Below are 14697 nucleotides of genomic sequence, written 5' to 3'. Positions count from 1 at the left end.
AACAGGAGTATAGTTTCTCCCTGCTGTGAATGGTGTGATTTTCTTTCAGGATGTGTAACTAGTTCAAGCACTTTCCACAGTCAGTGCAATGAAACACTCTCATTCGGGTGTGTGTGTGTCTCGGTGCATTTCCAGTCACACTGATCTTTGACATTTTTTTCCTTAAGCGGAAGAGACAAATATTTCTCCTTCCAGTTTCAAAGACTGATGATATTCAGCTCCTGATGAATCGAATGGCTGTCAGATCTCGATGTGATATTTGGTTCTGTCGGCCAATCCTCCACTTCCAATATCCTGTAAAAGGAGTTTACAAAAGTCATCACTGTCAGTCCAGAAATTCTGATCAGACAATTCTAGTTTCTCTGGAACATTTTTCCCTCTCTTGTTCCTCCAAAGCTGTAAATCCCCGTCCCACACACTCTTCCCTCCCCCCTGGGCTGAAATCCAAACCCATCTCACCATTTCTTTCCTCCACTCCCAGTTTTCTCCCTCCCTCTCCTCTGCCTGGGTTCAGTTCTCCAGCTCCTGTCTGCAGACTGACAATAAAACCAAATGGGTCTTATTGGGGGGGTTTGGGTTCTCACCATTGTTCCCGCTCGCGGCGGCTCTCATTCAGCTTCTGGCAGCCGCACTCACTCTCACTGCGGCTGCGCTCAGCCCGGAGCAGCACCGCGCACGCTCCGCACAGAGAGGTGACTTCCGGGGGCGGGGCAACTGGCGCCTGCGCATTCTGACTCCTGAGATGGAGCTAGGGTGTATTCGGTCGCGCCGGGCATTCTGGGTAGCCTTATCTGCCATTACTCCACTTTGTTCCTCAGGGTGATGAATTGGTTCCGGCACTTTTGATTACGTTCGTTGTTTGTACCGCATGTTCCAGCCGCATCGGTGTTTTTCTCTCTGATCGGCCCCTGTTAACGGCTGTCATCTGTTTAGGGGGCGATATGCAGCAGGGCGCCTGCGCGGCCACCATCTGTCTCAGCGAAAATGTGCAGCATGGCGCATGCGCGGGCATCCAGGAACCGGAAGCCGGAAGAGAGAATCTTGTGAATTTCTCTCCAGGACTGAGAGTGAAATTCCTTTCGAAACTCCTTTAGAAAGAGGAGGATTTACTAACGGGAACTTCCAACCAAACATCACATAATCTTGTGACTGAGTTACTCGATTCATCAGGACCAGAATATCATTGGGAGGTAAAATGGTTTGTCTGTTCTGTCTGAGCACAAAGATTTCAGATATCAGAGTGACTGGGAAACCTTTAATGACCATTCCAGGTTAAATTTGAGACTAATTACACCGATCACATTGGGGAAATTAAATAATCTGCTGTTGTACTCTTCTGTGTGCAGGTACATTTTAAAATTGCCACATTAGCATACTTGGCAGCTAAACTGGGTAAACTGCTGACCTTGTTAGTAATGAGAGTTATTATCCCGGATTTTATCAAAATTTATTGTTCCTCTCGCATTTCATTCAGCTCATCGTGGCTGCAAAGTAGGTATTCAGCCTAATCTCAATTTCCAGATTGTGAGGGCAGCACGGTGGTGCAGTGGGTTAGCCCTGCTGCCTCACGGTGCCGAAGTCGCAGGTTTAATCCTGGCTCTGGGTCACTGTTCGTATGGAGTTTGCACATTCTACCCATGTTTGCGTGGGTTTTGCCCCCACCACCCAAAGATGTGCAGGCTAGGTGGATTGGCCATACTAAATTGACCCTTAATTGGAAAAAAAATTGGGTACTCTAAATTTATAAAAAATAAAATAAAATTCCAGATTGTCGTCTGTAGCATTCTAAATTACATCAATTCAACTGTCTATCTAAATACCTTTTAAATGTTATGAGGGTTTCGGCCATCATTTCAGGCAGCATGTCACAGATCCTCACCACCCTCTAAACCTCCTAGTCCTTCCCTAAATCTCTGCCCCCTTTTATATGTATCCCTCAACCAAAGAGAATAGGACCTTCCTATCCAATCTATTTAGATCCCTCAGGATATTTATAAATATAAATTTATATTTTTTTCCAATTAAGGGGCAATTTAATTTTGCCAAGCCACCTAGCCTGCACATATTTGGGTTGTGGGGGTGAAACCCACACAGACAATGGGAAAATGTGCAAACTCCTCAGAGACTGTGACCAAGGGCCAGGATCGAACCTGGGTCCCCAACCACTGTGCCATCATGAAATTTATATATTTAGAATAATCTTTATTATTGTCACAAGTAGGCTTACATTAACCCTGCATGAAGTCCCCTATGAAAATCCCCTGGTTACCACACTCCGGCACTTATTCGGGTTCACAGAGGGAGAATTCAGAATGTCCAATTCACCTAACAAGCATCTCTTTCGGGACTTGTGGGAGGAAACCCATACGGACGCTGGGAGAACGTGCAGACTCTGCGCAGACAGTGTCCCAAGTGGAAATTGAACCCTGGCAGGGTTAAGCAACAGTGCTAACCACTGTGCTACCGTAAACAGTTCAGCTCAATGTTCTCAGATTAAAGAAGCTGAAGCGCCCAACGTGGGTCTTGAACCCACGGCCCTGGGATTAAGACTCCCATGCTCTACCGACTGAGCTAGCCGGGCTGCTTTTCATAATTTCATTTTGGTCTCCCTTCAGTCTTTTCTGTTCCAAAGAAAACAGCCCCAGTTTATCCAAACTTTCCTCAGAGCAAACATTGGCAATTTCTGGCTGATGTTGTTAAATCCACTCTGTACTCTCTCTGGTGAAATCTTCCTGTGCACAGGAATCTAGCTCTGGTCTAACTAGTCCTGTCCTGCCATTTATCATGTAATCCTTTGTATTGTTTTCCCTCCAGCTTTCTTCCTCATTCCTCAAGTGTTCAATCATTTTTGTGTCAAAGGTAAACTTCTTCCTCATGTTCCTACATTTACTTTCAAATCAATGATATAAACCAGGAATTAAGGGCCCAGTCCTGATTCCTTGGAAACCAGCACTGGAAACAGCCCTTTTATTTTCTCTGTTCTTTATGGGATGTGAGTGTCACGGGCAAACCGTTGCCCATTCCTAATTGTCCTGAAACTGAGTGGTTTGCTAGGCAATTCAGAATTAACCACATTTCAGTGAGTTGGCCAGATCAGGTAACGCCAGTGCAGACTCGATAGGCCGAATGATCTCCTTCTGCACTGTAGATTCTATGATTAATTCTGACCTTGGGTCATTGTCGCTGTGGAGTTTTCCTGCGTCTGCGCAGATTTCCTTTTCGGCTGCCCTTGCCGCCATCTTTATTGGATGTGCATCAGGGCGCATGCACGTTTGTCATCTTTGTCGGGGCGATGTTTCAATGAGTGGGAGGAGCTTGTTCCCCATTGTTCAGAATGGAGACAACTTGTCCATCAAACTGGATTAGTCTGAGCCCCAATGTCTTATTGATGATGCAAAGCGGTGGCAGAGATGGAAAGAAAAGGAAGTGAATCCTGCTCTCTGTATTTCACTGTCTCATTAGACATTCTGTCCCATGTGTCCAAAGCTCTGCGGCTCTGTTCTGCCACATGAAGACCCAGGGCAGAAATTCACACCCTGAGTTAACATCAACCTCAAATCAGGGGACTGCTGATGATGAGGGTCAGTATAGAGCGGGGGCATGAGCGGTCATCCTGGACCCGGGAGCAGGAGGGAGGAATGTTGTGAATTAATTTTAGAAACTCCTTTTACAGGGGATTAGTAGGGGAGGATTTACACACAGCAAATTCAAACCAGAAGAAATGTTTATCTTTCCTGAATTTCATTTCTGGACTGACAGTGATGCCTTTGTAACCATCTTTCACAGAGGCTTAGAAAGGGATTCACAGACAGGAAACTCAAAACCAATCCTCACATCAAATTCTGACAGCACCATTTGGGTTATCAGGACCTGGAGATTATCGACCTTTGTGTGTAAGTATTGAGTTCAGATCATTATCACTCGCTGTATAAAATGTCTACCTCCGATCTCCCCTGCAGATCTTGCTCACAATCTTAAATCTGTGTCCCATAATTCTTTACAATTTACTGATGGGGAACAGATTTATTTATCTTTTTCCGGGTTTGCTGTTGTCGTTTCCGGTGCCTGGGTCATGCCAGGTGGTCCGTCCAGATTCCACTCCGTTATTGTGTATTTATAGCGGTTGAATGGGCTTGGACCAGTCCATTTCCAGATCCAGTACACAAGTGAAGTCTCCGCCAAGCATTGATTGATGTGTATCCAGGTCTGGGATGGATCCCAACAATATTTTTACAAATGCCACATTGTATTCTTCTCTTTGAAGTTAAGGTATTTTTTTGAGTCATCGGTTAGCTGAGGTCTGTATAAAAGACAGAGAGACTGCGCACAAAGTAAGCGAGCACTTTCCAGGAGACTCATCCGGAGTGAGACTCATACAGAGGGAGGATTGAAACTTGGTAATTTGGTGCAGTGAGGTAAATCAGCAAAGGTAAGTGGAAAATCTAATTCTGCTGTTTTTCAGTTAAAAGTGCAGTGTGGAGCTTAGTGTCTGATTGGTTGAAGCTGCCCCCACCCTAATTGCTGAGAGGCAGTTATCTGGCAATCACCTGAGGCCTGTTTAGGGGCACATTGTATTCTTCTCTTTGAAGTTAAGGTATTTGTTTGAGTCATCGGTTAGCTGAGGTCTGTATAAAAGACAGAGAGACTGCGCACAAAGTAAGCGAGCACTTTCCAGGAGACTCATCCGGAGTGAGACTCATACAGAGGGAGGATTGAAACTTGGTAATTTGGTGCAGTGAGGTAATTCGGTGCAGAGTGTGAGGAGGTGCTCTTTAACCCTGGTAAGTGACTGGTAAGTAGTCTCTCTTTTTCTTTTCATTGTCTAATTTATTTATTTTATTTTGAAATTGTAGTTGTTTAAGTTTACCAAGGGTTTAAGGCATGGCAGGAGATCCCAGACCCGTGTCATGCTCCTCGTGTGCTATGTGGGAGCTCAGGGACACGTCCACTGTCCCTGGCTCCTTCACGTGCAAGAAGTGTGTTCAGTTGCAGCTCTTGTTAGACCGCTTGACGGCTCTGGAGCTGCGGATGGACTCACTTTGGAGCATCCGCGATGCTGAGGAGGTCGTGGATAGCACGTTTAGCGAGTTGGTCACACCGCAGGTGAAGGTTACTGAGGGAGATAGAAAATGGGTGACCAAAAGAAAGAGCAAGAGTAGGAAGGCAGTGCAGGTGTCCCCTGCGGTCATCTCCCTGCAAAACAGATATACCGCTTTGGATACTGTTGAGGAAGATGGCTCACCAGGGGAAGGCAGCAGCAGCCAGGTTCATGGCACCGTGGCTGGCTCTGCTGCACAGCAGGGCAGGAAGAAAAATGGCAGGGCTATAGTGATAGGGGACTCGATCGTAAGGGGAATAGACAGGCGGTTCTGTGGACGCAATCGAGACTCCAGGATGGTATGTTGCCTCCCTGGTGCAAGGGTCAAGGATGTCTCGGAGCGGCTGCAGGACATTCTGGGGGGGGGAGGGTGAACAGCCAGCTGTCGTGGTGCACATAGGCACCAACGATAGAGGTAAAAAACGGGATGAGGTCCTACAAGCGGAATTCAGGGAGTTAGGAGTTAAACTAAAAAGTAGAACCTCAAAGGTAGTAATCTCAGGATTGCTACCAGTGCCACGAGCTAGTCAGAGTAGGAATGTCAGGATAGATAGGATGAATGCGTGGCTTGAGAGATGGTGCAAGAGGGAGGGATTCAAATTCCTGGGGCATTGGGACCGGTTCTGGGGGAGGTGGGACCAGTACAAACCGGACGGTCTGCACTTGGGCAGGACTGGAACCGATGTCCTAGGGGGGGTGTTTTCTAGAGCTGTTGGGGAGGGTTTAAACTAATGTGGCAGGGGGATGGGAACCAATGCTGGAAGTTGGAAGGTAGTAAAACAGGGACAGAAACAAAAGGAAGTAAGGGGAAAAGTGCAAGGCAGAGAAGACATAGTCAGAAATCCATAAGGGCGACAATACAAGGTACAGTGACTGAGGGGAGCACAGTGAATAGGCCCAGTAATAACAAAAGGAATAAAACTGGAGATGTTAAGATTCAAAACAGAGGTAAAAAAACCAACATAAGTGTACTTTACCTGAATGCTCGTAGTATTCGGAATAAAGTAAATGAGTTGGTGGCACAAATCATCGTGAAGGACTATGATTTAGTGGCCATTACTGAAACATGGTTAAAGGATGGTCACGACTGGGAGTTAAATATCCGAGGGTATCAAACTATTCGGAAGGACAGAGTGGATGGTAAGGGAGGTGGTGTTGCTCTGTTATTTAAGGATGACATCCGGGCAATAGTAAGGGATGACATCGGTGCTATGGAGGATAAGGTTGAATCTATTTGGGTGGAAATCAGGAATAGTAAGGCGAAAAAGTCACTGATAGGAGTAGTCTATCGGCCACCAAATAGTAACGAGATGGTGAGGCAGGCAATAAACAAAGAAATAACTGATGCATGTAGAAATGGTACAGCAGTTATCATGGGGGATTTTAATCTACATGTCGATTGGTTTAACCAGGTCGGTCAAGGCAACCGTGAGGAGGAGTTTATAGAATGTATCCGCGATAGTTTCCTAGAACAGTATGTAATGGAACCTACGAGGGAACAAGCGGTCCTAGATCTTGTCCTGTGTAATGAGACAGGATTAATTCATGATCTCATAGTTAGGGATCCTCTCGGAAGGAGCGATCACAATATGGTGGAATTTAAAATACAGATGGAGGGTGAGAAAGTAAAATCAAATACTAGTATTTTGTGTTTAAACAAAGGAGATTACAAGGGGATGAGAGAAGAACTAGCTAAGGTAGACTGGGAGCTAAGACTTTATGGTGGAACAGTTGAGGAACAGTGGAGAACCTTCCAAGCGATTTTTCACAGTGCTCAGCAAAGGTTTATACCAACAAAAAGGAAGGACGGAAGAAAGAGGGAAAATCGACCGTGGATATCTAAGGAAATAAGGGAGAGTATCAAATTGAAGGAAAAAGCATATAAAGTGGCAAAGATTGCTGGGAGATTAGAGGACTGGGAAATCTTTAGGGGGCAACAGAAAGCTACTAAAAAAGCTATAAAGAAGAGTAAGATAGAGTATGAGAGTAAACTTGCTCAGAATATAAAAACAGACAGTAAAAGTTTTTACAAATATATAAGACAAAAAAGAGTGGCTAAGGTAAATATTGGTCCTTTAGAGGATGAGAAGGGAGTTTTAATAATGGGAAATGAGGAAATGGCTGAGGAACTGAACAGGTTTTTTGGGTCGGTCTTCACAGTGGAAGACACAAATAACATGCCAGCGACTGATAGAAATGAGGCTATGACAGGTGAGGACCTTGAGAGGATTGTTATCACTAAGGAGGGAGTGATGGGCAAGCTAATGGGGCTAAAGGTAGACAAGTCTCCTGGCCCTGATGGAATGCATCCCAGAGTGCTAAAAGAGATGGCTAGGGAAATTGCAGATGCACTAGTGATAATTTACCGAAATTCACTAGACTCTGGGGTGGTCCCGGTGGATTGGAAATTAGCAAACGTGACGCCACTGTTTAAAAAAGGAGGTAGGCAGAAAGCAGGAAATTATAGGCCAGTGAGTTTAACTTCGGTAATAGGGAAGATGCTGGAATCTATCATCAAGGAAGAAATTGCGAGGCATCTGGATAGAAATTGTCCCATTGGGCAGACGCAGCATGGGTTCGTAAAAGGCAGGTCGTGCCTAACTAATTTAGTGGAATTTTTTGAGGACATTACCAGTGCAGTAGATAACGGGGAGCCGATGGATGTGGTATATCTGGATTTCCAGAAAGCCTTTGACAAAGTGCCACACAAAAGGTTGCTGCATAAGATAAAGATGCATGGCATTAAGGGTAAAGTAGTAGCATGGATAGAGGATTGGTTAATTAATAGAAAGCAAAGAGTTGGGATAAATGGGTGTTTCTCTGGTTGGCAATCAGTAGCTAGTGGTGTCCCTCAGGGATCCGTGTTGGGCCCACAATTGTTCACAATTTACATTGATGATTTGGAGTTGGGGACCAAGGGCAATGTGTCCAAGTTTGCAGATGACACTAAGATGAGTAGTAAAGCGAAAAGTGCAGAGGATACGGGAAGTCTGCAGAGGGATTTGGATAGGTTAAGTGAATGGGCTCGGGTCTGGCAGATGGAATACAATGTTGACAAATGTGAGGTTATCCATTTTGGTAGGAATAACAGCAAACGGGATTATTATTTAAACGATTAAATATTAAAGCATGCCGCTGTTCAGAGAGACTTGGGTGTGCTAGTGCATGAGTCACAGAAGGTTGGTTTACAAGTGCAACAGGTGATTAAGAAGGCAAATGGAATTTTGTCCTTCATTGCTAGAGGGATGGAGTTTAAGACTAGGGAGGTTATGTTGCAATTGTATAAGGTGTTAGTGCGGCCACACCTGGAGTATTGTGTTCAGTTTTGGTCTCCTTACTTGAGAAAGGACGTACTGGCGCTGGAGGGTGTGCAGAGGAGATTCACTAGGTTAATCCCAGAGCTGAAGGGGTTGGATTATGAGGAGAGGTTGAGTAGACTGGGACTGTACTCGTTGGAATTTAGAAGGATGAGGGGGGATCTTATAGAAACATTTAAAATTATGAAGGGAATAGATAGGATAGATGCGGGCAGGTTGTTTCCACTGGCGGGTGACAGCAGAACTAGGGGGCATAGCCTCAAAATAAGGGGAAGTAGATTTAGGACTGAGTTTAGGAGGAACTTCTTCACCCAAAGGGTTGTGAATCTATGGAATTCATTGCCCAGTGAAGCAGTTGAGGCTCCTTCATTACATGTTTTTAAGGTAAAGATAGATAGTTTTTTGAAGAATAAAGGGATTAAGGGTTATGGTGTTCAGGCCGGAAAGTGGAGCTGAGTCCACAAAAGATCAGCCATGATCTAATTGAATGGCGGAGCAGGCTCGAGGGGCCAGATGGCCTACTCCTGCTCCTAGTTCTTATGTTCTTATGTTCTTATGTCCCAGTTAGGGGCTTTGCCATTCACCAGCACCACCAATGTACCTGCCAGTGACCCACTGACCACCACGTATCTCCCATTAGTGTCCGCAATGATCCTAGTGACTGAAAGAGGGATCTGTTTATTGATTAGAATTGCAGCACATCGAGCCCTTCCATCAAAGCCCGAGTGAAGCACTCGGCTCCCCGCTCCGCAGTCCGGTCTGATCTCTAACCCTTAGTCAAAGCCCGAGTGAAACACTTGGCTCCCCGCTCCGCAGTCCGGTCTGATCTCTAACCCTTAGTCAAAGCCCGAGTGAAACACTTGGCTCACCCCTCCGCAGTCTGGTCTGATCTCTAACCCGCGAGTGAGTTTCCTGCAAGAACATCACACCAGCATTTTGATTCTTTCAGTGAGCGAAAAGACTCGACCCCTTCACTGTTCCACCCAATTCCCTTGCGTTCCAGGTGAGCAGCTGAATCAAGGGTCTCTGCACCAGCCGCCATCAGGGAATCAGCCATTTCCACCGTGAGGGACTATCCAGCACATCTTCAGAGTAAAACAAAAACAGTTTTATAGTTATCATCAGCAAACTAACCCCCCCATTTTTCATCAACTCCCCACCTAGACACACACAAATTGAATCCAAAAGCACCCCCCCCCCCCCCCCCCCCCCCCCCCCCCCCCCCCCTGGGGCTCCGGCCAGACGCTGAGCTTGTCGAACCAGCCAAAACTGGTTCACCAGCTGCAGCTACACCCCCCCAATCTCACTCTCATTCACCAGCTGACTGCTGGCAGGGCAGCTTCTCTCGGGACAACAAGAAAATAAAAACAACGATTTTGCCACAATCTAGGATAAAACATATTTCAGAATGCAGTCGCTCACTAGACTCAATTTCCAACGGGAGCCACTCTCTTCTCCCCCCCCCCCCCCCCCCCCTAGATCTTACGTTGTGCTTTGTCAAGAATATCTCTCTTCATCCCCACACAGAAAAACAGATTCTATCAGAAAATGTCAAAAACTATATCGAGGATATCACAACACCCATCCCACCCCACAGGAATATTGATCTTGTCCAATACAGATACCTGGACCCCAGTCCATGCTTTACAATAAAGGCATTCGCCTCCTCCACTGTCTCCAAATGGAAGTCTTTGGACTCATTTGTAACCCGCAGCTTTGCTGGGTATACCACCCCGAATCAAACTCCTTTCTTACACAGAGCAGCCTGAACCTTATTAAAGGCCGCTCACTCACCAGCTTGGCTCCCACATCCTGGTAAATCCTCACTCGGATAACTGAGTGAATCCCTTCCCACACTCAGAACAGGTGAATGGTCTGTCGCCGGTGTGACTGCGGTGACGAGTCCCCAGCTCACATGGGGACTTGAATCCCGCCCCACAGACCCCACATGAAAAATGAAATGAAAATCGCTTATTGTCGCAAGTAGGCTTCAAATGAAGTTACTGTGAAAAGCCCCTAGTCGCCACATTCCGGCACCTGTTCGGGGAGGCTGGTACGGGAATTGAACCGTGCTGCTAGCCTGCCTTGGTCTGCTTTCAAAGCCAGCTATTTAGCCCTGTGCTAAACCAGCCCCTGTTTCAGCATGCTGCTGGTGTCCTTGTCCCTCTCCACGTTTGACGATCAATTGAATAATAAACTTTATTAGTGTCACAAATAGGCTTACATTAACACTGCAATGGTTACTGAGAAAATCCCTCAGTCACTGCACTCCGGCGCCTGTTCAGGTACTCGGAGGGAGAATTCAGAATGCCGGAATGTGACGACTAGGGGCTTTTCACAGTAACTTCATTGAAGCCTACTCGTGACAATAAGCGATTTTCATTTCATTTTTTTAATTTCAATTCACCAAATATGCATGATTTTTGGGACTTGTGGGAGGAAACAGGAACACCCGGAGGAAACTCACACAGACACGGGAAGAACGTGCAGACTCCACACAGACAGTGACCCAAACCGTGAATCAAACCCGAGTCCCTGGCGCTGAGAATCAGCAATGTTACCCACTGTGCTATCGTGGCAACCTTGTCTCCACAGAGAGCATGAGTACGGTCCCTCCCCGCTCTGAATGGAGTGGTGTTTTTTCAGACTGTGTAACTGGTTAAAGCTCTTTCCACAGTCAGTTCACTGGAACACTCACTCAAGTCGAGTGTGTGTGTATCGGATTTTCTTACAGTCACACTGATCTTGGAAAATCTTTCCCTATGGACGGACCAGACAAACGTTTCTTCTTCGACATTCACAGGCCAATGATATTCAGGTCCTGATGAATGGATTGACTCTATTAAATCTTGTTGTGAAGTTTGATTTGAGTTTCCATCTGTAAAGCCTCCCCTTCTAACCCCCTATAAAAGGAGTTTACAAAAGACATCACTGTCAATGCAGGATAGAAATTCTGAACAGACAATTCTAGTTTCTCTGGAACATTTTTCCTCTCTTGTTCCCCCAAAGCTGTAAATCCCCGTCCCACACACTCTCCCTCCTCCCTGGGCTGAAATCCAACCCCATCTGCACCGTCTCTTTCTTTTTAAAAATTTAGTGTACCCAATTCATTTTTTCCAATTAAGGGGCAATTTAGCGTGGCCAATCCACCTACCCTGCACATCTATGGGTTGTGGGGAGAAACCGACGCAAACGTGGGGAGAATGTGCAAACTGCACACGGACAGTGACCCAGAGCCGGGATCGAACCCGGGACCTCGGCGCCATGAGCCTGTAGTGCTAACTACTGTGCCACCATGCTGCCCTTCTGCACCATTTCTTCCCTCCACTCCCAGTTTTCTCCCTCCCTCTCCTCTGCCTGGGTTCAGTTCTCCAGCTCCTGTCTGCAGACTGACAATAAAACCAATGGGTCTTATTGGGGGTTTGGGGTCTCCAGCGGGTGTTTGTGAATCCTCCCCGCCCACCTGCCAGGGTTTCCTTCCTTGCCTTCGGTGAGACCTCTGATTTATTATTCTCCCTTGTGGTCCAGGTCTCTCCCTCAGCTTGACATATTTATTTGTCTGGAGAAAAGGATGGTCTCTTTCCTAATGTTCACAATTAAAGGGGTGGGTTCCCCAGGAGATGGCTAATATTTCAGGGGACATTAAATTAATAGTGGACAGAAATATGTCTGGTGTTGTTACATGGTACACATTAGATATATTATTTACGGTTCTGTAATAAAATATATTTATTATGATTTCTCTTCTTTTAATATAAGATTGCAGCTCCGTTATAGATTTCCAGTCATCTCTTCCCTCAGAGGGTTGTTAATCTCTGGATTTCTCTTCCACAGGGATCAGTTGTATCTGGGGGTCATTGAATATATTGAAGCACAAGTTTGACAGATATTTTATTGACAATGGAGTTAAGGGTTATGGGGAACAGGTAGGAAAATAGAGAGAAAGCTGAGATGAGGTGGGATCTCTTCACTCGAGGATGTGGTGAAGCTTTGGAATTCTCTATCCCAGAGGAATGTGGAGCCTCGGTCATCAGATATGTTCAAGACAAATATTGACAGGTTTCTAGATATTGAGGATATCGAGGGATATGGGGACCGTGTGGGGAGAATGGTGCTGAGGTAGATCGGCCAAGGATCTCATTGAATGGTTAGCAGACTCGGTGGGCCGAATGGCCTACTCTTGCTCCTATTATAATCTCTTGGTCCCGATTGGGAAGCAGTGAGCTGAGCTTGGAATCTGTCAATTAACATGAATCAGCACCTTCAGGAGAATTGGGAGGGTGAATATTAGATACAGCAGAGTGAGAATGGAGGGAGATTGTGTGTGATGGAGATTTACAGCTTTTGGAGAACAATAGAGGAAATAATATTTCATAGAAACTAGAATTGTCTTCTGAGTTTTTATCGTGTACTAACAATGATGATTTTTGCAAATTGTTTTTAAAGGATATTGGAAGAGGAGGAATTATAGACAGAAATCTCAAAGGTCATGTCTCAATGTGACAAACTCAGTCGATTCCTTTTGATCTGAATATCATTGGTGAGAAGGAGAAATGTTTGTCCGATCTGTCGGCTTCCAAAGATTTTAAGCACGAAAAGCACCGAGACTCACACAACACACACCCGAGTGAGAGTGTTCCAGTGAACTGACTGTGGAAAGAGCTTAAACCAGATACACAGCCTGAAACAAACGTCACACCATTCACAGTGAGGAGAGACAGTGCACATATTCTGTGTGCAGACAAGGCTTCCACTGATTGTCCAATCTGGAGAGACATGAGGAGACCCAAAACATGGAGAAACCATGGAAATGTGGGGACTGTGGGAAGGGATTCAGATTCCCATCTGAGCTGGTGACTCATCGACGCAATCATACTGGGGAGAGGCCATTCACCTGCTCTGTGTGTGGGAAGGGATTCACTCGGTTAACCATCCTCAAGTCACACCAGCGAGTTCACACTGTGGAGAAACCATTCATCTGCTCTCAGTGTGGGAAGGGATTCCAATACTTAACCAACCTACGGATCCATCAGCGAATTCACACTGGTGCGCGCCCGTTCACGTGCTCTCAGTGTGGGAAGGGATTCACTCAGTCATCCAGTCTGCAGAGACATCAGAAAGTTCACACTGGGGAGAGGCCATTCGCCTGTTCTGTGTGTGGGAAGGAATTCACAGAATCATCCAACCTGCAGAAACATCAGCGAGTTCACACTGGGGAGAGGCCATTCACCTGCTCCCTCTGTGGGAATGGATTCACACGGTTATCCAGCCTGCAGAAACATCGGCGAGTTCACACTGGGGAGAGACCATTCACCTGCTCTCAGTGTGGGAAGGGATTTACACAGTTATTCAGTCTGCAGCGACATCAGCGAGTCCACACTGAGGAGAGGCCATTCACCTGCTCTTAGTGTGGGAAGGGATTACATAGAAATATAGGCAATAGGAGCAGGAGGAGGCCATTTGGCCCTTTGCGCCTTGTAATTGAAAATATAGAAAGACGTGTCATTTGGAACATGGAAGTTTGGTAATACCTGATTTAAGAATCATAAGAGAAGATAGAGAAAAATCCCACGAAGGGTTAACAGCAGCTGCCAGGAGAGGATTGTAAAATGCAGATAGCTTTGGTCAAGCAGGCTTAGCAAACAAAATAAGCAGGTCTTTCAAGACACAATCAGTGAATTTTAGTATACAGCTAAAAGCAATGTTTCGAACCTCCTTTTTTTAGTTGGGTAAGCAGATGGAAAAGAGTGGATGAGGTTCAGCTGAATTAGGTGACCAGTGTTTAAATGTGAGGCAAATCTTTTAAACTCACCACCAATTGATTCTTTAGTATAAAGCTAAAAACAATATTTCATACCCTCATTTAAGTTATGCAGCTGGAAAAGAATGGATGAGGTTCAGTTGAATTAGGTGACAATTCTAGGTGTGAAATTTTGCTGACATTAGGTGAATATGGAAAGCTGGAGACAATGTGTCTACAAAAACATAAATTAGACCCAAATCAAAGTCAAAATTATGAGCTGGGGACACAATTTGATAATAAATCTATAGAAATGGCAGAATCAAACATCACACCATGTTGAAATCAAAGCATTTTGAACATCACAAAGGAAACAATGTAATTAGAGATCTATGAGATGAGGTCATGCTCAAAATGAATACTTAGTCGTGTTAGAAACATTTAGATTATAGGTACCTTTTACAATCCAAGTGAAATAAAAATTACTTTACAATAAAGTAATTAAAACTTTAACTGTTAGAAAGATATATAAACGAGGGGCT

At 45.4% G+C, this 14697-nt stretch overlaps 1 long non-coding RNA gene and 1 other non-coding gene across 2 annotated transcripts; one reads left to right on the top strand and one right to left on the bottom strand.

Moving 5' to 3' along the window:
* Positions 1-1025: 1025 nt before the first annotated feature.
* Positions 1026-13561, top strand: LOC119960246. Its single transcript, XR_005459350.1, has 3 exons — positions 1026-1190; positions 3787-3893; positions 12862-13561. It is a non-coding gene; the product is annotated as an uncharacterized LOC119960246 (long non-coding RNA).
* trnak-cuu lies at positions 2509-2581 on the bottom strand. The gene has a single exon. It is a non-coding gene; the product is annotated as a tRNA-Lys (tRNA).
* Positions 13562-14697: the final 1136 nt, after the last annotated feature.

This window comes from Scyliorhinus canicula, unplaced genomic scaffold, assembly GCF_902713615.1.
Source record: "Scyliorhinus canicula unplaced genomic scaffold, sScyCan1.1, whole genome shotgun sequence".
NCBI classification, from domain to species: domain Eukaryota; kingdom Metazoa; phylum Chordata; class Chondrichthyes; order Carcharhiniformes; family Scyliorhinidae; genus Scyliorhinus; species Scyliorhinus canicula.
This window is presented reverse-complemented; position numbering and strand designations above follow the sequence as displayed.